The sequence below is a fragment of the Vulpes vulpes genome, chromosome 13 (assembly GCF_048418805.1).
Source record: "Vulpes vulpes isolate BD-2025 chromosome 13, VulVul3, whole genome shotgun sequence".
NCBI classification, from domain to species: Eukaryota; Metazoa; Chordata; class Mammalia; order Carnivora; family Canidae; genus Vulpes; species Vulpes vulpes.
The window spans coordinates 50,109,042-50,136,229 of NC_132792.1; the positions used below are offsets into that span (position 1 = coordinate 50,109,042).

The 27,188-nt window shown below is 36.7% G+C and overlaps 2 pseudogenes; one reads left to right on the forward strand and one right to left on the reverse strand.

Annotated features, from left to right (window-relative positions):
• Positions 1-18,010: 18,010 nt before the first annotated feature.
• LOC112930651 (zinc finger protein 385C-like) lies at positions 18,011-19,609 on the reverse strand (annotated as a pseudogene).
• A 6,877-nt stretch (positions 19,610-26,486) lies between these two features.
• On the forward strand, positions 26,487-26,974 carry LOC112931968 (large ribosomal subunit protein uL14 pseudogene; annotated as a pseudogene).
• Positions 26,975-27,188: the final 214 nt, after the last annotated feature.

Here is a 27,188-nt window from a genome sequence, read left to right on the forward strand (position 1 = left end):
GAAAAATAACCATAAAAACTGACACAAGAAAATGGCCATAATATGAGCAGTTTTAAGCAGCATTGGGTAACTTAAGCAACAGAAATGTATTTTTTCACAGTTCTGGAAACTGGCAAGTATTAAGTTCAAGGTGCAGGCATTTGATGAGGGCTCTATTCCTGATCATGATAAATGACAATCTTGCCACTGTTTCCTCACATGGTGGAGGCAGAGAGAGTAAGCTTTCTGCTGTCTTCTCAAAAGAGCACTAATCCTGTGAGCTCACCTAAACCTAATCATCTCCCAAAGGCCTCACCTCCAAACACCATCACATCACACTGGGGTTAGGACTTCAACATGTAAGTTCTAAAGGAACACAGTTCAGTCCACAGCACCGGACTTTACACTGTGAAACAGAAACTGCTTAAAAATGATAGGAAAATGCTTTGCACATTCTTCACCATACAGCCCCTAAGTCAAAGATGTATGTACATGCAAGAAAACAGAACCGCTCACTTTCTAAATCCCTGAAAAGCTGTTTGTGGTTATTTCTCTGATCTTTATTTCACCAAGTCAACCTATCCTTCTGTTCTAATAATTTTCATCAATGTTTTCCATGTAAAACCATCAAATCTACCCAAGTCTTAGAAAAAAAAACTCTCAGTGGCCTAATACATCTTGACAGATACATTCTAGGAGCTGATCTCACAGTGGTTAAAAGACTGCATTCCAGAATCAGCCTGCCCAGGTGCAGAGCCAAGCTCCACCACTATGGCTGTGTGAAAAGTAGTATCTCAGTTTGTTCTCTCGTAAAATAGGAAGTAATGGTAGTAATAGCAGTACTTGTAGGAATGAAAGAATTAAATGAATTAAAGTGTCTAAAGTGTGCAGGGCAATGCCAATATATGGTAAATAAATCTACTGGATCATACAGGTATCATCTGCAAAGGTTGTGAAGAATATCTATGTCCAGGTCCCATAGAAAGATACTAAATTAAAAACACCTAGGTAGGGTCTAGGAATATAAATTAGTAAAACCAATGTGCTAGTGGCAAGTCCTGTTTGGGAACTGTCTATGTATTCTCCAAACAAAAAGGTGCTTAGTGCAAGAAATAACACTTGTAGCACTGTTTGCTGTACTTACAGATTTTTACTTACTACTTGAAATTAGATGGAGGAAGTATACAGACATTCAACCATAGTAAACTGCATGTGAGAAGAGTATTTGACTACTACATCCTTGGATAGAAAGTAGAAACCACTATCAAAAAAAAAAAAAATCAAACCAATATAAAAATTCACAATATAAACAAATGTAGCTTTATTCAAATTGAGCCAGGAAAAATAAATGTAGCTTAAGAAATAACGTGGAAAACAAGAGAGTATAAAGAGCACTCAAAATACTAAAAGGAGAGGAAATCGTTGAAATGAGCAGAAATTCTCAAAAAAAAAAAAAGTACATGGAAATGGTTAAAGTATTGTACAATTAAATAAAAAAGATTCTATGCAATTGTCAAAATCAATACTACCTTAGTATATGTATTAATGAAAATATAAAATAACATTGTACAAAGAATCCTTTTTTTTCAGTGATTCAACAACTGTACATTATACGAGGCTCACCACAAGTGTAGCTACCATCTATCACCATAGAACCACTGACTATACTCCTTCAGACCATACCCTTCATCCCCATGACTTATTCCATGAATGGAAGCCTGTGTAATCTATTAAAAAAGTTATAATATTTCATTTTCACACATATAATAATTATTGTGGGAAAACCAGAATATAAAAATAAATAAAATTAAACAACCTCTTATTATAGCATCACTCAAAGAAAAGAAATTGATATTCAAGTTAAGATACTTTATGCTTATATTTATATACATTATATACATACGTATTTGCACGTGTATACACACATACACACACTTAAAATATCTCCTATACTAGTATCATTGCATCTTCACTTGATCTCTATGTTGTCACTCTTATAAACTTACCTTTTCTCCACTATATAACTAATGGATAATTAAATTATATAAATCTGATTATTATTACCCTGATGTTTAAAATACTTTAGTACTTCTCACATCTCTGAAGATAAAGTCTTACATCCTTAATGTCTACAAAGACCATCTACACTCAAGTTATGTCTATTTTCCTACTTCCTCCTTCTCTAACTACTCTACAGCCATACTTACTCTACTTGGCTAAGTCTCTCAAACATGACATAACTTTTCGTCCCCTCAGGACTGGAGAACTATCCTCCAAGACCTTACCCACCCCCTCCTTTCCTTTCCCTAGATAACTTACTCATTCGCCAACTATGCAATATTTTGAGCCAAATGATTCCCAGATTAGGTCATTGATAAAAATGGAAATAATGCTCCCAATGCTTAAAAAGAGGCAGCAGAATTTCATTTTTTTTCTAGAAACCCAAAATAATAGATTAAGTATGGCACTTTGTGAGATTAATGATGAATAAAACCTTAATCCTGACCTCCAGGCCACAAGGGAAAAGTAAGCGAACTAAACATTTATAGAGCATTCAATATATTTTATACACTTTACAGACAAAATCTCATGTAATTACCAAACAAAATATATATTTACCATATTTTACAAGTGAAGAAACTAAAGGTCAAAGAAATTACAAAAGATTCCTAACATCAAAATGGATTTGAATCCAGCAATATCTAAATCCAAGACATGTACATTTTCCATTACTCCCAGCACCACAGCTCAGCAGCTTACAGTCTACACATAACTCTAACACAAAGCACAATGTGACTGGCATGACAATAAAAGGTATTGTTGTAGTGCTTTGAAAAAAAAGTATCCTTCAGAAGAACTAACTGGTTGTTAAAAAAACAATGTTAGAGAAGCACAAGAAGATTCAGGAAGACTCCCTGAAGAAAGTGGCATTTGAGTCAGACCTCATATACTAAGGTTTTGAAATGATTCAGAAAATACTTAGAAATAAATCATAAGTAGGACACCTGGGTGGCTCAGTCAGTTGGGTATCTGCCCTTGGCTCTGGTCCTGATCTCAGGTCCTGGGATCCAGGCAGACACTGGGCTCCCTGTGCAGCAGGGAGTCTGCTTCTCCCTCTCCTTCTGGCCCTACCCCTGCTCCTTCTAGCTCTAACAAATAAATAAAATCTTAAAAAAATGAATCATAAGTAGCAAAACCAGAAAGGATCATGTTAGAAACAAAAGGCCATAAAAGGTAGCATTTTAACACTTTGATAGGTTTCACACATCCTGCCCAGTTCTCCTGCACTACGTTACCAATTTTCACAGATGGCTAGGCAGAGAAGGTAACTCTGGTGACTTCAGAGAAAGTAGTTAATCAAATTCTTACAGCCTGAGATCTAACAATTCTCTGAGAAGTTCCCTTGGTGAGATGCATTGTAGACTATCTGTATTTCATAGCTAGTGAGGACAGAAAGCTGCACTTAAATAAGATGGTTGCCATGAATGATAATATTAAGGTACATGAAAACTAAGAACCCTTCCCTAATAGGACAGGTTGCCACATAATGAGGTAGATGGACAAAAGAGGTTGAGGAATATCTTTGTTATTTTTAATTAAAATTTTACAAATCTGGAAAAAAAAATTTTACAAATCTGGATACCAAGAGTATACCTCCATACACGGTTTTCATAGACTTTTTTAAATGAGGTAACCAATAAACATTCTTATAAAAGGATTCTAAAGATGTTGAACAAGTAAATTTAAGTATATAATGAATATTAAATAAGTCACCCTTCCAGAAATATTTTCTCAGGCATATTCTGGAATAAAATATACTTGCGAATTCTGCTACTTTTTTGAACAATAAATTCAAGTTCTACCTGAGAATTTCTTTTTTTTTTTCTACCTGAGAATTTCTTAAAGACAAATAACTAACCATAACTGTACCAGAAATTTATCTGACATGAACATACACACAGCTAATTCTAACAAATTATATCTTTCCAATGTTCACAAGTAAAAAAATAGCAAATATTTTAGTTGCTTAATTACTATACATCTTAATAACTATATTTTATTGAGTTGGAAAAAAATGGCTATGACTCTACCCTGCAATTTAAATCTTCAAAGTTAGCATTAAAAGAAACAGGGACCATCCATATCTCCTAGACTCCACAGTCAGGAACAGAATGGAAATTAGTAAACTAGCAGTGTGATACAATCATATTCCTTGTTCTGTCAAACCTTCTATTAAATAAAAACTGAAGTCATTTCACATGACTGAAATTGACAAAGCTATCTTTCTATGAGGAGATTATCAAATTATCCGAATAAGTCAATAAAGAAGACCCCTCAGGTCCTTTCTGCTCAGTGCACCTGACTTGGCTGCTCCCTTTGAAGACACACTTCTTCTCTAAAGTGGCCACATAGCTGGTTCCTCTTTATCATCACCCATTGGTTCAAAGTCTACTTCCTCAAAGAAGTACCCCCTATATAGAATACTGTGCCAACACACAGACATATACACACACACCTATTATGCTCTACTGTATTAGCATATTTTATTAAGTCAAGGTTCTCAAATGATAGTCCAAGGACTACTTGGGAACCACTAGACTTTTTTCAAGGGGACTGAAAATTCAGGCCTATTTTCATGACAATATTAAGGTATTATTTTGCCTTTTAAACTCTTACTTCCTCATGACTGGACATGCTTTGGTTTCAGATTCCACACTGCAGCTAACCTTTAACCTATAAGCTTCTTTTAATGTGATAAGGCACACTTGTTTTACATATTCAGGACATGCTGATCTACATGTTCATAAAAACTTTAACAGCTACATATACACACATACATGTAACATACAATATATATGTATACTTTAAATGTTATGCATATACATCTAAATTTATGTGCATTGTGTGTATATACACACAAGCATTTAAGGTTATCTAGAGCATGTAGACAGCCTATTAAGAAATTTGAATGAATTCAGATAATAGGTTGAACCACATGAAGTTGCATATACTGGATTATGACCTACAAAAATTGATATTTATTATGATTCAACAATAATAAAAAAAGCTTATCTGGAAAAGTTAATGGGAAAAGTTTACCTTGTCATATATATGAGCATATCCATTATAATCACACCTACTGTCCAGGGTCCCCCCTCCCCCCCAAGAATTGAACCTTGGACAGGTAGTTCAATCAAACATCTGCCATAAGACCTTAAAACAAATGTTGATGGAAAATCAGCAGTCTTTTCAGGCAACAGGGACAGGTGTACCAAGAAGAGCAGGCTAGTTAGTTCCATCAGCTCAGGAAATGGATTGATCCCAAAGGCAATGAAAGGGAGACTTGACCATCTGCAGTTCCCAAGAAAATAAATAAATCAGATTCAGACGTCTGCTGCAACACTGGATATGATCAGAACATCCCCTAATTCTTTATAGCATGGAACAATGGCATGTAAGATATTGTTGCCAACTGGCACAAACTGCTCTACTTGGCAGTCAGTCAAGGGAAAGAAGAGGTATTTTTTCCCCTCTATATGTCTTCAATTATGCTTTTATTTTAGAAAATAAAATAAAATAAATAAGGGAGGATAAATGTTTTCTGATATTAAAGGTCATGATATATTGTTACATAAAATAATAAAGTATTGCTTTTAAGATGAAATATCCTAATGGAGAAAATAACAATATGCATGGTGATATGGGAAATGCCCTATTTTTAATATTTTTCTCCATGAGGAAGAATTTCACTAGCTCTAACACCCTGGCCTATCCCTACTCCCTCTTTCACTTTTCACCATATTATGAGTTTAGAAGGAGAACTGCACATGAAAACAGAGATTGCTTCTGGTCTTCAAAGTGAGGTGCTTTTAGGGAAACGCATATCCCAATCTGCTCCCCCATGCCACCGATTTTAGAGAAAACTCCTCCCAGACTCGCTAAGATAGAGGCCTCCTGGTCCAGCCCTGTTGTATAATAGCTAAGGCTGCTACGTCTCAGGTTCAGTATTGCTCATAAAGACATAACTTTCATAAAAACAAAGGTGAATATTCTGGCCTCCATGCACTAACCTTTTCAATCTCATCACTCAACTGGCTCAAGATCTCAGTAAAGAAGAAAGATATTATTAAGAACTTTCAAGCTCAAACCAACCTCACTGAAAATAAACACACATTTCCAAGTCAGTTTTTTGAGCACTATTATCTCTACAGGCTAAGAATTAAAGAGCTTGCTGGCCATCACCTTGCACTGCTTCCCAGTGAGCCTGGGAAGGAAAAAAATTAGGGAGCTACTGGGCTTAGAGATGTTAGTGACTCGCTTCCTTTTCTCCTTTCAAACAGATAAACTGAGGACTTATCTTCTGACAAACAAACAAACAAGCTAAAACAAACAAAAAATCCACAGAGCTATCCTGCCTTTTCACACCAGGTGAATTCTAACAGATTAATACAAATGAAGGTTGGTAAAACCTGTCTACAATGGCTGGGATGGTCAAACCACATGAGAAAACAGTGCATCTGGTAGAACTGCAGCCAAGACTATAGTTACAAGAACTCAAAAGTTCCCTTTATTTCATTTTGCTATTGTGAGAAGACAGTTAAGAAGAGTAACTTTATTCAAATTAAATAGCACTCTATTTTTACATAAGATAGATGATCATAATAGTCGATGACACTTTTTAAGGGAAATGCTGCTGGAAAAATTACAAAGCAAAGCAGGCCTAAACAGCTGCATCTGTTGGACTGGGTCTTCGCAGCTGCACAGAACCCAGTATAAATGACAAGCAATTCTTCTCACTCATTCCTCTATTACTTCTAAATCTTCAGACTCATATTTCATACTTCAATGTCATATTATTTTTCTTATTGAGCTGGCAGGGGAAAAAAAAGATAATTTCACTAAAGATGATAAAATAAAGGGGACAGACTCTTTATCATAGGTATGAATGAGAGGGAAAAAGTCATCTGATTTTAAGCCCTGGTTAGAGAAGTATTTTCAAATATTCAACCTGGGTCAAGCCTGTGACTTCTGGAAGAGGTAATAACAGACCTAAGGTTTTCTAACCAAGAACTGAATTGAGAGGTCACACATTAACACTGTCAAAGCAGGAATGTCATATTACAGAAACAGTACTGCTTTGTCCAGGGTTCCTCATTTCCAGAAATTAAGCAATAAAACGGTCTATGGTCAAGTCAACCTGCCTACAAATCAGGAGAGAACCCTGCCACTTCAACATAAACTCTTGGAACTCAAGTACCATCATTTGTAAAATAAAGCTGTGAGAACTGCTGAAATTTAAGGTTTCTTTTAACTGTGAGATTTTTCTGTGTCTATTATCTATGTTTACTGTAAGAGAAACAGATGGATAACAGGCACTTCTGCTGAAAGAAATGTGAAAGAAAACAAAAAGGCAATACTAATGATAGCTAAACATTTCATGGAAGAAGGAAATCTAGTTATTCTGCTTTGGATTCCGTGCTATTTCTTTAAGTAATTATACTATCAGTTCTTGATTTCTAAAACACTCATTTTCACTGCTCTTATTTAAATGTGCCAAATAAAAAGGGTCAATTTTTAAAAATCGTATCTATTTTTTCCTTATTAGAAAACGGCTAAATGTTTTAAATATAAAAATTCACATAGGAAAATAAAAATGATCTATAATCCTATCACCTAGATGTAACCATAACTAACATTTTCTATATAGGAATATGAATGTGAAATGTGAAGTAAGCTCCCAGATATTGCCTTACCAACTGGTACCGAGAAGCTTTAAGAATGGGTCCTTGTAGGGCAGCCTGGGTGGCTCAGCAGTTTAGTGCCGCCTTCAGCCCAGAGTGTGATCCTGGAGACCCGGGGTCAAGGCCCACGTCGGGCTCCCTGCATGGAGCCTGCTTCTCCTTCTGCCTGTATCTCTGCCTCTCTCTCGTGAATAAATTTTTTTTTTAATTTTTTTAAAGAATGGGTCCTTGTTTAGAACTGTTCAACTACATATTCTTGGTGGTCAAACTGAAATTGGCACCACAAGAATAAAGAAATCACTCTCAAGTAAGTAATTATTAAGACCCAAGAATCCATACTGGGAAAACTGGTATAGTGAGGGAAGAAAAAATAAACTCCTACCCTACAATTCGCTGAGCAGAATGGACCAAGAAATTGAGTGCCCCAATTAAGAGAGTTCCACTTATTTATTACCCTACTAAACGGCATGCCTGCTTAATTAGAATAATCAGCAAGACAGAGACTTAGTTCAGTGCATTTGAATGAGTCCTAATAATAGTTAACTGGCAGGCCCATCTCATTTAAATGGAACACCTGGTGTTATCTCTCAGCCCCATTTCCAGGAGCTGGCACTATGATATTTACTCACATTAATGTCTACGGGTCAAGGTTTTTATTGTTTCCTTACTGCTACACCTTAGGGACTGCAACAAAGTCTTATCTGGGCTTACTTTCCTCAAAGACCTTAATCAAGTTATTGCATATTTGACACTGAAAATCCAGAGTGGTAGACTGAGGTTTATGACACACTTAGAGCTTTACTAAAAAGTATATTTTTAAAGAGAATACCTTCAATATTATGAAGTATCTATTTTGCAGTCTTACTATTATGTATCTGGTATCACAGTCAGCTAGTAAAATTTCATTGATAAGAATGACAAGAAAACATAAAATGTCAACCTCAAATGAGTTTGGTTCAAATTAAATTTTAACTGCTAGAAAACAGACTCTCCACCAAACCTGCTTCTTTAGACAAATAACCATGAAGACTACTGTTCTGGTGGGGATAAAGAGTGCAGAAATTTCTTTTCTTTTTTTTTTTTTTTTTAATTAATTTTTATTGGTGTTCAATTTACCAACATACAGAAAAACACCCAGTGCTCATCCCGTCAAGTGTCCACCTCAGAAATTTCATTCAATTCAAATCTCACAATCTAAAAAAAAATTTTTTAAATTTATTTCAATATCATGATCTACAAAGTCCTTAGTGTTAGGTTTTTTAGTAACTAAATGGAAATGAGACCGCCAAGGCAAGCGAGGGTCCAAGAACAGATTTTATTGCAGGCACCCTCGGGCGAGGTTCCACGACTCACGGAGGGAAAGAGTGAGTCGGGGAAGTCGCGCCAAGACAAGGTGGCAGGGGGTTTACATAACGTTGTAAGGCAGAACGGTTTCCTATTGGTTGGCTCATATGCAAAGGAAGGATTGTAATCCAACCAGAGTGACCCTCACTATGCAAAGGAAGGATTGCAATTCGGTCAGTCAAAGGTGACTTCCTCCTCTGGGGTTTGAAAGGCATTGGGTCCGGTTGGGGAAGTCCAAAGGAGAGGTCTAAGGGTCTGCGTCAAGCTGTCAGCAGGTCATTGGTCCATTGACGTCCCAGGTGGAGGTGGTGACAGGAACCTCAGCCATTTTGGGGTATCCGCCATCTTGAGGAGTTTCTCCTCCTGCCTGGCCCCAACACTTAGTATTTTTATAATCGAAGGACAAAATATATGATGGCCTACTGGTATCTAATAACCATTGAAAGATATGTAGCACTCACTTTTTAATATCCCACAAATAGTTTCTGGACAAGATAGTGAATTAATGCAGATCATTGGCTCTCTCTCCTAAACTCAACTCTAATGAAGTAACAAAATCAACAAGGATACTTTGGATCTAAGAAACTAACAGTCAACTTTTAAGAAATTTTTGTTTATAGAAAAAGAAAATTTTATTTATGTTCCCTTTATTGGGAAATGGCAGCCCAAAATGGAAAGAAAGACCAAAGAAAATTTCTAATTATGTTCTTTTCCTCTTTCACATTGCATTGGACTGTACATTGCCCAATGTACCAACACAATGAGCCATTAACAAACAAGTACAACAGGGAATGTCAAGGTAGCTGTCTTAGGTGGGTTTTTTCTGAGGCAGATATGAGTTTGAGGTCCAAAGCATTTATTAGAGACCATACCATGCATGGCAGACAGGAAAGTAAAATAAGCCACAAACTACCACAAAATGAGGTTGTATTAGTAGTCAGAGTTTTTGGAATTGTATTTATTTGTTCATAATGGAAATCCCTGCAAACCTAATTTGTTTATATAAAACATAAAATGGGGGACACCTGGGTGGCTCAGCGGTTAAGCGCCTGCCTTCAGCTCAGGATGTGATCCTGGAGTCCCAGGATCAAGTCCCACATCAGGCTCCCTGCATGGAGCCTGCCTCTCCCTCTCTCTGTCTCTCATGAATAAATAAATAAAATCTTTAAAAAAACATAAAATGGTTTAGAAATAAAACCCACTGTGAGAGTGGATATAGAGGTAAAATATTTGATAAGCCAAAGAGAAGAGTGACTGCAAGTCATAAAATAGTAGTCCTGTGAACAAATTACACGTTGCCTTAATGTTCACATGCTGAGGTTATTGAGGAGCCCTCAAGATATGTTCCTTTGTGTCAAAATTTATCCCATTATTGGCCTACTTGACAAGGAAGACCATAGGTTTTGAGGCACAGGATTTGAATCAGACTTCGTCAACTACAGACCAGCTGTTATGACCTTGTTCAAATTACTTAGCTTTCTTCAGTTTCAACTTCCTTATTTGTGAAACAGTTAAGTAGCACACATTTAGAATTTTATGATTATTAAACTAAGCAATCCATAATGTTACTCCACATATCTCCATCCGTACCTCTCCCTCCTATTCCCCAATCACTTGCAAAATTGTATTCTTAACTTGGTCATACTACAATTATGCAATATATTTATGTGTATTATTTCAATGTTCCTAGATATAAATTAACCAATTCTGAACAAACATTTTCAAGTTCTCAGATTATTACCACTTAATGGAAAAGAGGTATAGAAAGAGTCTTAGCAAAACTCAGTAGTATATAAGGAGTATATAAGGAAAAAAATATCTAAAATCTGCATCTAAATCCAGTAGAGCTAAAATTATACTTCAAAAGTCTAGGAAATGAAAGCTTTTTGGTAAAGTATTATTGAGAAAAATTAATATTTTAATTTCTCCATTAGATTCATGAAATGTAGGATGTTTGCATTCTGTTATAATTTTAAAAGAATAGTGTGAAATAACTTATTATAATAATGTGAAATTCACTTTCATATGTAAAACAGGCCCAAAGACAGAATACTGAATCCAGTTTTATTTACCTTAAAGGACTAGGAAAATTTATCAGATATATCTAAGTTGAGGCACGGAGTGTAAAACTAGCATTGTCTGTACAAGATAAAAAGCAATAAAATTTTTTTTCCTTTTCATCAAAGTTTAAGTTAGATTGTTAATGACTAATGCTAAATATGAACTAGAATTGTCATTATATATATATACATATATATATGTATATATATACACATATATATATACATAAAATTGTCATTATATATATACATATATATATATATATCAGTGTATTTCTTCTTTACTTTTGAATAAGCTGTCACTTGGAGTTATTGCAAAATAAATAGCAAATGGACCCCCAGTATTAAAATAATGAGATAGCAATCCAACTTTCTAGGCAAATATACATGCCATTTTCCAATAACAGGAGCCTAAAGAGCAATGGAAATAGATTTCCCTAGCAATAGATGTCACTCAAATCCATTATTAATTTTGTGCCTTACCCAACACATAGAGGTGTAGTTAAGATTAGAGCTCATTGGATAATTTAAAATTCATAGTTTCCCAAGCTTCTCAGAGTAAGGTGTTATACAAATATTAAATAGCAGTAATCATGATAATGATGAAATTATTATACTAATCTTCATTTTGCACATGCTGTAAGTAATTCTAAGGCATTTTATCACTTAGCTATGTGCACATACACACAGCCAGGGAGGTTTTGGGGGGTATATAGAATTCCCTTTGAAATCAATGGGAACTCTGCAATCAATTCAACTCAGCTGGGGGGTTAGGGAGGTGGGGAAGAAAGAAAAATCGCAGTGTAACACTGAATAGAAGCAAAGCAAACAGAAAGAAAAGCACAGTTCAATGATTTCAAAATTAAGAAAAAATAAGGGAAGGTTGCTATTTTTAATTAAAAGAAAATTATAAATATTATTTTATAGGAAAGAGTGTAAAAATAATAAAATAAAAATTTTAAAAACAGTCATGTAATTTCTTTCATAAGAAATGAAGACTCCCCATTCTTTTAAATAAGACCCAAATATGTTCATTTATGTTTCTTAGAAGTTCCTAAACCTTATTTTAGATTTGAAAATCTCTCTCCTGTATCATATTTTAAAATCCTCTTTGTGTCTAAAATTGGTTGCTGTAATAGTCCTGAAAAGAAGGTGATAAATTATATTTAAAAAGGCAGTCTTCTGCATTACTGAGAATTACATCACCTGTGGCCAACAAAATCATAAAAACGGATGCCTTCAGAAAAGATGTGATAAAGTGTATTTCCTTATAATTAGGATAGTAGAAACTACAAATATGGTCATGTTTAATATTGAAAATATTGTAGATGATGCAGGGAAGGTATCTTTATAACTATTTATATAGCTTAAAAGCTGTTTCTTTCCTAATTTTATCCTCAAACCCATATTTAGCCCAGAGATAGAAACCATATTTATAGAAACAATCTTCTTCAGATTCTTTAAGATAAGAGGGCACAAACCAACACCTACAAATTTATAGTTTACTCAGCCAGTCTGTAACCATGGAAACAGATTGACCATTTACACAGAGCTAGCCCTTGCGAATTCAACCCTGCCTCCTTGTCTTGAAAACTGCTAACAATGTAATCTGATTACTTTGTCTAAGAATGTATTATCATTCAACCAACCAACCAATCAAGAATGTATATTAAAAAGTTCTTGCTACATTATTGTATAAAAAGGCTTAAAACATGTCTAACTCAAAAGTTTAACAAAATCCTCTCTACAGAATCTTCTTTTATTGGAGAAAGAGATGCTGAATCAATAAGACTCTTGATTATGTGCCATCTGCCCATATTGTTCTTCACTTTTTTTTATCTCTTATTTCATTGTTTTATGCGTCTTCAAACTGACAAAATCTGCCGTGCATATGTCCTTTATAATACTGACTTCACATCATTCTCAGCCTCCATTTAAGAGTATGAAGAATGACTACTGACAATTCTTGGAGAGATGAGATACATCATGAGTCTTTGCACTTAAGCATAGCAATCACCTATTTTTATTTGGAATCATTATTATAAATAACCATATTATTATATCTGCTACTTTGGTATATCTTACAGCATAAAATGAAATCTCCACGTTATTAATAATGAATCGCCTAATAGCCCTGACAAAGAGATGTCATCATTGCTACCTGAACAGAGAGAGTTCCAAGAGAATTCAAGTATCTTATCCAAGGTAAAAGTATATAGATAAACAAATAAATATGGGGCACCTGGTGGCTCAGTGGTTGAGCGTCTGCCTTTGGGTCAAGGAGTGATTCCAGAGTCCTGGGATCAAGTCCCGCATCAGGCGGACTGCTTCTCCCTATGCCTATGTCTCTGCCTCACTCTGTGTCTCTCATGAGTAAATAAATAAAATCTTTAAAAAACAACAAAACAAATAAATATGAAGTTAGGTTATGTCAGAGTGGGGATTCACTTTGATCTTTTGACTCTAACCCTGTCCTTCACTCTACACAATTATTTAATTCCCAGATATTATCCTAAGACAAAGTTTTCTAATTAACCATATTTACTGAAATATCAAAGTTTTTCTGTATATTTAACTTTAATCATATATCATTTGTTCTTCTGGTACAGCCTTTGGTGATCATAAAATTTTTTATGGCGTAAGTCATGTAATCAAATATCAAAGGTTAAAAGATCACACTAACACATATCAAACAGTTCTTGTTATTACAAATCTCCCATTGAGATAAAAAATATATATACATAAAATTCTTGACACTTCCTGGCTCATGATAATAAAGGTATAACTGACATATTGGAAAAATTAAACCCTTAATACTTCTACAATACTGTAAATTGAGGGCTTTTCGTTGCACTATTTTAAAAATCACAAAACAAAGAAAGATAAATGAAGAGTAATGAACTTGTTTTAGTTCTTACTGGAGAGAATTAAAAATTAAACTTGTTGTTTATAATGAAGATGGAATTCACGAAAGTAATGCCTGAGGCATTTAAACAAATACAATAAAAATAAAATCCCTTTAGTATTCCCTCTACCACTATTTATTCCTAAATGCAGTGGATCAACATTCTTTATAACACTGCCATATTTCTTACAAAATTTATCACATTTTATATTTCTTATCTGTTTCTATGTAACTCCTGTAAGGTACAGACCACAGTCATGAAGTATGTACATAAAATCACAGCACAGGTCATGGTACTTACTTGACACTCAATGGAAAAAGTTATGAATAATATAAATTATTAATATGTCATAAGTGTTAGCCAAGGCCAAAGATGCCCATGATGTTGGGATTACAGTTGACCCTGAACAACATGGGTTTGAGCTGTGTGAGTCCACCTGTACGTGGATTTTTACAGTACAGTACTGTAAATTTTATTTCCCTTATAATTTTCATACTAACATTTTATTTTCTCTAGTTTAAGAATATACTATATAATACATACAGCATACAAATAGTATGTTTATGTTATCAATAAGGCTCTAGTCAACAATAGGCTATTAGTAGTTATGTTTGGGGAGATCTAAAAGTTATATGCAGATTTCAACTCTGTGAGGCACCAATACGCCTAGCTCCCATGTTGTTCAAGGATCAAGCGTACTTTAAAGTCTATAACAGATTATATAAACATATGCATGATACATATATAGATTATATACACATATAATATATGCACATATATATTTAACATGCAGAAAAGACATCTAACTTGACATCATTTTAGTAAGTTTTATTGGAATAGCATTTTCAGACTTTTAAAAATAAAGTTGAAAGTTGAAAAGTATAAAGAATTTAAGAACTCTTTAGGTATAAGACTGCAAGTTATTTACAACTCTGATTTATATTAAGCCAGTGGTAAACTGATCCCACATGTATAATGAGTCAAACTCTTTCAAAACATTAAAAATGTATTAAAGGAGAGGAAACTGTACTAAACAGTTCATGCTGTTCTACTAAATTTTTCACAGTGGGAAAAATTTATTTCCTCCAAGAGAGTGACTTAATTGTCAAGGTTCACTATATTATCAGATATATTTGTATGGGACCTAAGCCTAGAAATATGGTTTAAGAACTCAAGTTTACAGAAACTGCCTCATATGTCTCCTTGTATATCCAAAGCCCTTTATAGAGGGTCTTTAAAAAAAAAAAAAAAAAGCACTTTTACTGCCTATGATGTAAAACTAAAATAGATATTTAAAAAGACATTAAATCATTTAGAGCATTTTCATTAGTTAAAAATAATATTCTTATGGTTTTTAATGTTTTAATATCGTATTAGTTTTCTATTGCTGCATAACAAATTACCACAAACATAGCACTTTAAAAACCATTTATTATTTCACTGTTGTAAAGATCAGAAGTTTGACCTTAGGGTCTCAGAGGCCAATTAGGGCCTCAGAGGCCAAAATCAAGGTGCCAGCTGGCTGGCTCTATCTAGAAACTCTGGGGAAAATCCACTTCCAGGCTCACTTAGGTTGTTGGCAGAATCTTGTTATATGTGGCTGCAGGACTGGAGTACCCATTTCCTTGGTGCCTGTCAACTTGGAGAGGCTCTCAGCTTTTAGAGAGTGCATTTCCCTTCTGCCATATATATGGTAACATAATCATAAAAATAACACCAAAGGGTAAAAGTCATGGGAGCCACTATAAAATTTTGATTACCACAAACATGTTATAAAAATCCTAGCAGTTAAAAGAGCAAGTGATTTGGGGACACCTGGGTGCCTCAGTGGTTGAGCATCTGCCTTTGGCTTTTAAAAATAAAACCCAAATGAAGACAAAAAGTGATTAATAGCAATTTTAATTATGTATAAAGTTTTAACATACAATAATGCATATGTAACATATAAATGATAATGACTTAATATTAAAGGTATCAAAGACATTGCCTAAATAATAATCTAAATAAACCATATAAATTTTAATCCATAAAACAAATATTGTGGATAAAAACAGAAAAGTAAAATATGGTTTCACCACATTAATATCTTAAATTATGTGATAGTGTCAGTTATATTTAACAGCAACCATGCTAAGATAGATTAGTGCTGAGGTGAAATTTATACATAAGAAAGTCTAAAAATATTATAGTTTGAGTTTCCATAAGAGCTGTCAAAATCTTTTTCACCCTGTAATGACATGGCTGAAGCTACAGAGTATAATGCTAAGTGAAATAAGTCAGAGAAAGACAAATGTGATTTTATTAATATTTGGAATCAAAAACAAAAAACAAGGAAAAAAAAAGAGACAAACCAAGAAACAGACTCTTAGCTATAGAGAACAAACTGATGGTTATGAAAGGAGTGGGGATGAAATAGGTGATGGAAATTAAGGAGGGCACTTGTGATGACCACCAGGTAATGTATGGAAGTGCTGGATCACTATATTGTATACCTGAAACTAATATAACATTCTATGTTAACTATACTGGAATTTTAAAAAATTATAAGAAAGGAGAAATCAAACAAGAATCAAAAAAAGAAAAAACTTTTCCACCCATTTCCTTCTTAGTATCCTCAAAAAAAATCCATAAAATTAAAAAAGAATGTAAAACTTTACCTTTAATTCATTTATGCAACAGACCCTATCTGCCAATTAAAATAGTATGATTATCTACAAATGGAATGGAATACAGCCCAAATCAAGAAAAATACCAATTACCACATATACTAGAGCCAAAATGTCTGACAAGAAACATTCTTAAGCATTATAAACTAAAAATAATTTACATAATCTGTAAAAACTCCAAAGATAACCCCATTTTTTTCCGGGCTTGAATACATTTATTGATGCATTGGACACAATAAAACCACAATTGTTATCAAAAAGTTTCCCTCCCCTCCCCCTCTTGTCCTCCCTTGGAAATATCTAAAAAAAGAAAAGATAAAAAAAAAAAGATGATGATGATACAGGTGGATACTGGCAAAGTGCCATATTGTGGGGTGAAGGAGCAGCGCTGGGGGTGGGATGGAGGTTGTAACGTTAACTTTGACAGCATGAAAATGGGTCTTGAGAGTATATCAGCCTGGATCCAACACTCAGCTTCACAGTGAGGGGGCTGGGTGCTGGTTGCGAGGAGGGAAAGCTGGATTTAGTGTTAGGGACCAGTTTGGGATAAGGAGCTGGAGGGGAAAGCTCTTTGTTTGGGAGCCCTGGCAGGGGGGGTTGTTGTTAGCTGGGTCCAGAGTCTGAGGGAGACCTAGTGCTCCCCCCACCCATTCCTAGGTTCACCAGGAATCAATGACAGGCTGAGAGGAGAGCTTATATGGGGTTGATTACCCCTGTTAAAACTGGGCTCAGCCAGAAAAATCACCCCACCTACCTCTCTCCTACCCTATCTTGTCAGAGCAGAGGAACCCTAAAAGCTTTCAGTCCCAGCCCCACCTTGGCTTTGCCCCCATTTAACACTGCTCCCTTTCTCCTCCACAGTCTTCTACTCCCCTGGGTCACCTTGTCCAAATAGCCTTGAACCCTCTCCAGCTTGAGACCCCATCTGCCACCTTCAGTGATTCTCCAGAGAATCCAGTGAATGGGGAGGGCCTCCTCTGTAGACTTGTCCTTGGGCTCAAAGGTAATATTCCTAGGGCCTCTGGCCATGGGAGTATAGGTCTCAAGTTGGGGAAATGAGAGTACCATGGGGCTGGCATTTTGCATAGATCTCTGGGATTTCTTAGTTTGTTCCCCATAAATCAGTCTGGGTAATGCAGGGGAGCCCAGAACTAGCTTGAGAAGGCTGGGGAAAGGAGAGTGGGGATAGAACATCCTTGGGTCTGGAGGGTAGTAGTGGAATCCCTAGTCCAGGGCAGGTAAAGGGCAGGTGCCCTTGAAACTAGCCCAGCTTTTCCTAGATTGGGCAGGAAGCTCTAGGGTGTACATGGCAGTCTCTTGGGGGATGGAGGAAAACTGAGGCATCTTGGGAAGTGGAGGCCACGACAGTGACTACTGGGAAATGAGTCCTGGCCTCCTCAGAAGCCTAGTAGGAGGCAAAGACAATGAGCCCCGTGGCAGGGCAGACAGCTCCTGTTGGGGGACAGAATAGAGCCGGGTCCAGGATGGGAGCTGGGAAGAGGGTGGTGGCTGCTGTGGGGGCAGGCCGGAGGGCCAGGGGCCCTGGCAGGGTACAGAGGCTGCAGCCGCAGCAGGGATGGAGCTGGGGAGGAAGCGGGCTGCTAGCGTCTTGGTGAATTGCTTCTGCAAGGCCAGTTTCAACTCCTTGAGTTGGGTCTCTGAATTGACCTGGAGCTGACACAGATCAAGTGAAAAGGAGGGCTGGGCCCCTGTCGGCCCCCTGGTCCCCTGCCACTCTCTTGGCCTTGTGTCCAGCTCCCCGGGGCACTCTGTGGCCCCAGCCCTTTTGGGGAACACCTCGCTGACCTTCCACCATCCCCCGGTGCTTGGCTCCTGTGTTGTAAGCCTGAAGTTGAGAGACAGAGTTCACAATCACCTTGCACGTGGGACAGTAGAGGCGCCCCTTCTCACCCTTGCCCTCCCCACTCACACCACTTCCACAGCAGCTGCTGCTGGCTCAGGCCCTGGTGCCTCTCTCCCAGGCTCTGGGGAACAGGGTGGGCAGGAGGAAGAAGAGGAAGAGGAGGCAGGATCCAAGAGGTCTGAGTGGGCCGGCTCCCTGGGTGTGGGGTCCGGAGTCAGCGGTGGCTGGAGTTGGGGGCCAGGAGGAGGGGCTGCAGGAACTGCTTTGCTCTCTGGCTCTCCAGGGGATCTACTGCCTGGAGTCGGGGTTGGGGACACCAGCACCCCATCCCAGGCCAGGGTTTGTGGCCTCTGCTTGCTCTTGGCAGCTTCAACAGCCTTGAGTTTTCTGACGGGTTTGTGGCCTTTGTAATGTGCTTCGGCTTGGTTTGCGAAGTTGAATCTCAGGTGACAGATGTTATAGGAAATGAAGAGCTTCTTCTTCAGAGGGGAAGGGACCCCAAACGTGTGGCTGATGACAGCTTTCTGGATCGGGTCCATAGTGCTGAAGTTGGGGGTGAGACTGAGCGCAGCGGCACCATTTGAGTGGAGGGCGAGCAAGTGCTTGAAGTCCAGCGGGGGCTGCAGAGGCCTGGCAGGCAGGGGCAGGGAAGCCAGCTGGGGTCTGGGGGCTCTGGAGGCTGGGCCTGCCAAGAGCATTCTCCCCCTTCACCTTCGGAGGCACCACGGAGCACCATCTGGCCCGGTGGGGGTGTCCCCAAGCTGAGCTGCCGAAGCCACCTGGTGAGCACACCCCCCACAGTGCACCGGGCCTGAGCTGAGGAATTCAGCTGGATGTTGCAGACATCACAGGGAGTGTAGGATGGCCGCTTCCTCTCCCCGCTTGGCCTTAGGCGGTTCTGGGGGCCGAGGAAGCACTCCTTAGCTCCAGATGTGGGGGGCTCCTTCTCACCCGGGGGAGAGGGGCTCAGGGGCCGCTTCATACCTGCAGGGCAGAGATGGAGCCCGCCGTGGCCACCTGCTCTCGCTGCCCAATACCCCTTTTCTTAAAGCCATGTGCAAACATCATTGACAGGTCAAAGGCAAAATCAGGGAAGATTCCCACTGGACCTTAGGGAAAGTGGAGCAAAGGTGATAAAACTCAAACATGCTGTCCTTTTCAATTTTCTGTGACTCTCCCTGCAACCAAGGGAAGTAGCAAGAACTTGAGGAGTGAAATAGAGAGGACATTACCATACAGCTATTAACTTAAAATCAGTTCAGCAGAAATAAGCATAAAATCAGTAGTTCAAAATACTGTTGGCTATCCTATAAAGTCAAGAGAAATGTCTGCTTGAGACCTCTTCCTCTAAATTTTCTTGATTTTTTTCATTATTTATGCCATTCAAATCTCTGCTCATATATAACCTTCCCTGACCAACTTATCAAAAATAACCCTCATCAACACACATACACACCTCTTCACCTTTTATTCTCTTAATTGCTTTAATTCACATACCACTAATTATTCCTAAAATCATATTTACTAGAATATAAGCTTTAAGAGTGGAAGAAGGAATTTCTCCTATATTTTTTACTGTTTTTTTCCTACCGATTAGAGTAACGCCTGGTGTATGCTAGACATTCAATATATATATTTAATGAGTGAATGAATGGGTGACAAATATTAAAATGTTTTTAAAGGTGCACTTGAAAATAAAACATCAAATTCATAAAATAGTTCCACAGAAAGATCAAAAAGATAGGTACACAGGTAGGTAGATAATTATGGGGGGTAGAGAGAGACAGAGAAGGGACAGACAGAGACAGAAAGACAGCAAGAAAAAAAAAGAAAGAGAAAGCAGTATGTTCCCACAGGCTATGGTTTGCCTCTTTACTTTCTTATGGGAAAGATCCAAAGAGGACTATAATTTTGGGACAAAGTTTTATTTCTCTTATCAAAAATCTGGGACTAAAAATGAAAAAATATTGACAAATGTTTATTCTGATTGGTAGTACAAATACACAAGTATCTGTAATATTGTTCTTTATATTGCTTGGTAAATATTTCAAACTTTTAAATGTTTCAAACTTTCAAATGTTCACAGCAAAGCAAACCATCAATAAAACAAAAAAGCAATTTAATGAATGGGAGAAGATATTTGTAAGTTACAAATTAAGTACATAATAAGTACATAATATCCAAAATATAAGGAACTTATATAATACCACCAAACAATCCAATTTAAAAATGGACAGAGGACCTGAATAGACATTTTTCCAAAGAAGACATTCAGATGGCCAACAGACACATAAAAAAGATGTTTAACATCACTCATCATTATAGAAATGCAAATCAAAACACTGATCAGCACCTCACACTAGTCAGAATGGCTAGTATCAAAAACACAAGAAATATATGGGCGAGAATATGGAAAAAAGGGAACACTCATGCACTATTTATGGAAATATAAATCAGTACAGCCACTACAGAAAACAGCATGGAGGTTCGTCAAACAATTAAAAATAGAAATACCACATGATCAAGTAATTCCACCATTGGTTATCTACCCAAAGAAAATGAAAACACTAACTCAAAAAGATATATGCACCCCAAGTTTACCTCAGCCTTATTTATAATAGCCAAGATATGGAAGCAAACTAAGTGTCCACTGATAGATAAATGGGTAAAAAATATGTGGTATATATACACAATAAAATATTAGCAATAAAAATATGAAATCTTGCTGTTTGCAACAACATGGATGGACCTAGAGGGTATCATACTAAGTGAAATAAGTCAAAGACAAGTATCATAGGATTTCACTTATTTGTGAAATCTAAAACAAAACAAATGAACAAACAGACTCAAATACACAATATGAACTGGTGGCTGCAAGAGGAAAGGTGGGTGAAGTGATGTATGAAATAAATAGAGATGAGGTATAAACTTCCAGTTATAAAATAAGTAATTCACAAAGATGAAAAGTATGGCAAAGTGAATACGGTCAATAATACTGGAATAAGATTGTATGGTGACAGTGGTGACTACACTTAATAAGTGACAGCAGGGCAGCCCTGGTGGTGCAGCGGTTTAGTGCCACCTACAGCCCGGGTGTGATCCTGGAGATCCAGGATCGAGTCCCACGTGGGGCTCCTTGCATGGAGCCTGCTTCTCCCTCTGTTTGTGTCTCTGCCTCTCTCTCTGTGTCTCTAGAAATAAATAAAATCTTAAAAAAAAATACATTAAAAATTTTTTTAAATAAGTGACAGTAATAATATGTATTATATAATGTGTAATACATTATAATATGTGGTATCATATTTGTTATACATATTAAGATATATTATGGATAAGAAGAACAAATTTGGAGGACTCATAACTCTAATTTCAAGGCTTACTAAAAAGCTCCAGTAATCAAGACAGTGTAGTACAGTCATAAGGCTGGACATTTAGATCACTGAAATAGACATAAGAGCCCAGAAATAAATTCAGACACTGATTTTCAACAAGAATGCCAAGACAATTCAATGGGAGTCATTTTTTTCAATTAAAACTTCAATTAGGGATCCCTGGGTGGCGCAGCGGTTTGGCGCCTGCCTTTGGCCCAGGGCGCGATCCTGGAGATCCGGGATCGAATCCCACGTCGGGCTTCCGGTGCATGGAGCCTGCTTCTCCCTCTGCCTGTGTCTCTGCCTCTCTCTCTCTCTCTCCGTGACTATCATAAATAAATAAAAATTAAAAAAAATAAAAAATAAATAAATAAAACTTCAATTATACCTACACAGTTATAAATATATGCAATATATAAAAATTCCTAAAATTTTTATTTTACATAATGTAAAAACTGTAAAATTAGAATATCCTTAGAAGAACAAGGCTTGAATCCCTGTGATCTTGGATTAGGCAAACCATTCTTAGAAGTGACACTAAAAGCTCAGATAAAAAAAAAAAAAGATAAATTGGACTTCATCAAAATAAATACTTTAATACTTTAAAAACACTAAGCACATAAAAGACAATCCAAAGAATGAAATAAAATATTTACAAATCATGTATGTGATATAGAACTTGTATCCAGAAAATATAAAGAACTCTTACAACTCAATAAAAAAAAATCCAATTCAAACCTGGACAGAGGATTTATTTTTTTTTAATAAATTTATTTTTTATTGGTGTTCAATTTACCAACATACAGAATAACACCCAGTGCTCATCCCGTCAAGTGCCCCCCTCAGTGCCCGTCACCCCCACCCCCCGCCCTCCTCCCCTTCCACCACCCCTAGTTCGTTTCCCAGAGTCAGGAGTCTTCATGTTCTGTCTCCCTTTCTGATATTTCCCACACATTTCCTCTCCCTTCTCTTATATTCCCTTTCACTATTATTTATATTCCCCAAATGAATGAGAACATACACTGTTTGTCCTTCTCCGATTGACTTACTTCACTCAGCGTAATACCCTCCAGTTCCATCCACGTCGAAGCAAATGGTGGGTATTTGTTGTTTCTAATGGCTAAGTAATATTCCATTACATACATAAACCACATCTTCTTTATCCATCATCTTTCGATGGACACCGAGGCTCCTTCCACAGTTTGGCTGTTGTGGACATTGCTGCTAGAAACATCGGGGTGCAGGTGTCCCGGCGTTTCATCGCATCTGTATCTTTGGGGTAAATCCCCAACAGTGCAATTGCTGGGTCGTAGGGCAGGTCTATTTTTAACTTTTTGAGGAACCTCCACACAGTTTTCCAGAGTGGCTGCACCATTTCACATTCCCACCAACAGTGTAAGAGGGTTCCCTTTTCTCCGCATCCTCTCCAACATTTGTGGTTTCCTGCCTTATTAATTTTCCCCATTCTCACTGGTGTGATGTGGTATCTCATTGTGGTTTTGATTTGTATTTCCCTGATGGCAAGTGATGCAGAGCATTTTCTCACTGGACAGAGGATTTAAATAAACATGTCTCCAAAGAGACACAAGTGGTAATTACCATATGAAAAGATATTTAACATCATTAATCACTTAGAAAATTCAAATCAAACCCAAAGGAAATACTTCTTTACAGCTACTTAATGCCTAGAACTAGAGATAACAAATATTAACAAAAATGTGGAGAAACAGGAATTGATATATTGCTGGTGGAAATATACTGGTCCAGTATATTTCCAGTACTGCTTTGTAAAACAGTTGGGAAGTTCCTCAAAATGTTGAACATTATATGTTTAACAAAATGTTACCATATAATCCAGTAATTCCAGCCCTAGGTATACAACCAAAAGAAAACATACAACCACACAAAAACTTGCACATGAACATTCTAAGCAGCCTTCAAAATAGCAACAAAAACAAATAAAAACAACAGAAATGTCTATCAAATTATAAGTGGATAACTAAAATATGTTGTTCATTGAATGGAGTATTATCTGGTAATGAAAGGGAATGAAGTGACGACATACAGTGCAATATGGATGAACCTCAAAAACATTATGGTAAGTGAAAGAACCCAGACAGACCAGATATGGTAAGATTCCATATATATGAAATGTGCAGAATTGAAAACTCTTAATGAGACAGAAATTAGAGCAATGTTTACCTAGCAGTAAGGGCACTCATGGGAAAAAAAATGATAACCATAAAGGGATATAGAGTATCTTTTTGGGAGGGCAAAAATATTTTAATGCAGATTGTCTGGTGATGGTTGCATATACCATGAATGAATATGAAAAAAACACTGAATTTGTATACCTTAAATGAGTGACTTTAAGTTGGTGGATTGTATGGTATATAAATTCTATCTTACTGACACTGTTGAAAAATATAAGTAGGATTAACCCATCTATTTATTGGAAAGTAAAAGGAATGTTAGACTCAATCAAGAAATAATATTCATTTTTTATGCAGTATTTTAAAACTGCATCTAAAAGAAAATGATTCAGAAATGTCACAAGGAACAGATTATACAAATATACATAAGAAAGAAACAAAAAGAGTTCACGATATCAATACCATCTAAGGTTGAACTCAAGGCAGAAAGCATTAAGAAAACAAGAAGCTCTTTCTTATATATGAAACAATCATGTAATAGAATATGAAAAACAGCTTTGTGCCATTTGCCCAACCTTTACAAATGTAACTTTATGCTATATTTGCTTCAGATTTTTTTGGTCTATTGTTCTGTATAAAACTCCATGTGTCCTCTCCTGATCCTATTTCTTTGCCTCCTTCCTTCACCTGTCTACATACCTTTTCTCTAAAGTAAACTGGATGCAATGTCTGTCCCATCACAACAATATTTATAGCCACACTGTTCATAAAAGAAAAACTTGTGAGCTATATAAATTTATATCAATATATATGAAGAATATCCTTGCTACTCAATAGGTTATGAAAATTAAAAATGAATGAACTAAGACTATATCTACTATTTTTAAAATACTATTAATGAAAAGAAAAACCAAGTTAGGGTGTTATTTATGAAATGTTCAAAATCCTGCAAAATACTTTGTCTGAAAATCTATAAATATATAATCAAGTATTAAAAATAAGTTGAGAAATAATAAAAAATGAAGGGATCGCTGGGTGGCGCAGCGGTTTGGCGCCTGCCTTTGGCCCAGGGCGCGATCCTGGAGACTCGGGATCGAATCCCACGTCGGGCTCCCGGTGCATGGAGCCTGCTTCTCCCTCTGCCTGTGCCTCTGCCTCTCTCTCTCTCTCACTGTGTGCCTATCATAAATAAATAAAATAAAAATTAAAAAAAATAATAATAAAAAATGAAGTTGTGTATATCTTTTGCTGTGAAGAAGACTTAAATTTTAAAGAAGTCAATGCATCAATCAATTCCTTTATGGATTATGCTTTTTTATCCTCGAAATTATCCTTGTCAACCACTAGATCATAAATAAGTATGATTATCAGTATTTCCTGATAAAAGTTTTTAAAAGTTTGCTTTTCTGCGTTAAAATGTTTTAAACCTAGCTAGAATTGATCTTGTGCATAGTATAATTATAATATAAATTGAGGGGCGCCTTAGTCAGATAAGTGTCTGGCTCTGGCTCAGGTCATGATCCTAGGGTCTGGGATTGAGCCCCACATTGGGCACTCTGCTCAGCAGGGAGCCTGCTTCTCCCTCTCCTTCTGCCTGCTGCTTCTCCTGTTTGTGCACTCTCGCTCTTTCGAATAAATAAAATCTTAAAAAAAGAAAACCTAAATTTATTTTTTTTCTGTAAGGTTGGTCATTATCCCAGAACTATTTACTGTATTCTTTCTCACTGTTGTGCAATGCCTATTTTGTCACGTATCAGGTGTCCATACATTAATAGACCTAGATCTATTTTGTTACACCTATTTTTACTTATCTCCATCCTAATACTGCTCTGTCTTTATTATAATAGATTTATAGTGAGCTTATATACGATGAGAAATGTTTCTCTAACAACTTGAATAATGCTGTGGCTCTTCTTGGTTCTTAGATCTTATGTAGAACTATTAAGATTAGCTTGTTAAAGTTTCACTAATCTAATAATCCCTAAATGGCTCAGCCCTCATTTTTCAGATTTTCTTTTCTACCCTAAAACATTGTTCTATAATTTCCTCCATATATACATTACCATCTTTTATTAAGATTATTCCTAGATACTTATTCATATCTTACTTGGGAATACGTAAAGCCTTTATCAAAATACCAGGCAAACAAGTGAAATAAGTCAGACTGAGAAAGACAAATACCATGTAATTTCACTCATAAGAGGAAGCTAAAAAAAAAAGAATAAACAAAAAGCAGAATCAGGCTGTAAATACAGAGAAAAAACTGATGGTTATTTGAGGAGAGAGAGGTAGGGACTGGGGCAAAATGGATGAAGAGCGAGAGATACAGCCTTCCAGTTATAAAATGAGTAAGTCATAAAAATAAAAGGCACAGGCTTTCTGTCCCTTTCTGGTGTTCAAGATGTCAAAGCAATGATGTGGTGAGTCCTCTGGGGTGAAATTCTGGATTTCCCGGATTCCCCATAGGAGCCGTGATCAACTGTGCTGACAACACAGGAGCTAAAAATCTGTATATCATTTCTATGAAGAGGACCAAGGGATGGCTGAACAGACTTCCTACTGCAGGTATGGGTGACACGGTGATGGCCACAGTGAAGAAAGGCAAACCAGAGCTCAGAAAGAAGGTACATCCAGCAGTGGTAATTCAACAACGAAAGTCATGCCAGAGAAAAGACAGCGCAATTCTCAATCTTGAAGATAACATGGAGGTCATAGTAAAAAATGATGGTGAAATCAAAGGTTTTGTTATCACAGGACCAGTTGCAAAGGAGGGTGCAGACTTGTGGCCCAGGATTGCATCTAATGCTGGCAGCACTACATAAAAATAAAAGGAATATAGTCGGTGATGTAGCAGTGTTGTATGGGGACAGACAGCAGCTACACTGTAGTGAACACAGCATAATGTATAGAGTTGTTGCATCATTATGTTGTTCATCTGAAACTAACATAATATTGTGTGTCCACTACACTCTTTTTTTTAAAAACATAGTATAGTTTTTACAAAAAAAAAAAAAGAGTACTGGGCAAACAATAAATATTCAAACTATTAACTGCCATCATTAACGTATTTTTAGTATATAATCTATTAGTTTTTAGTGTGGTG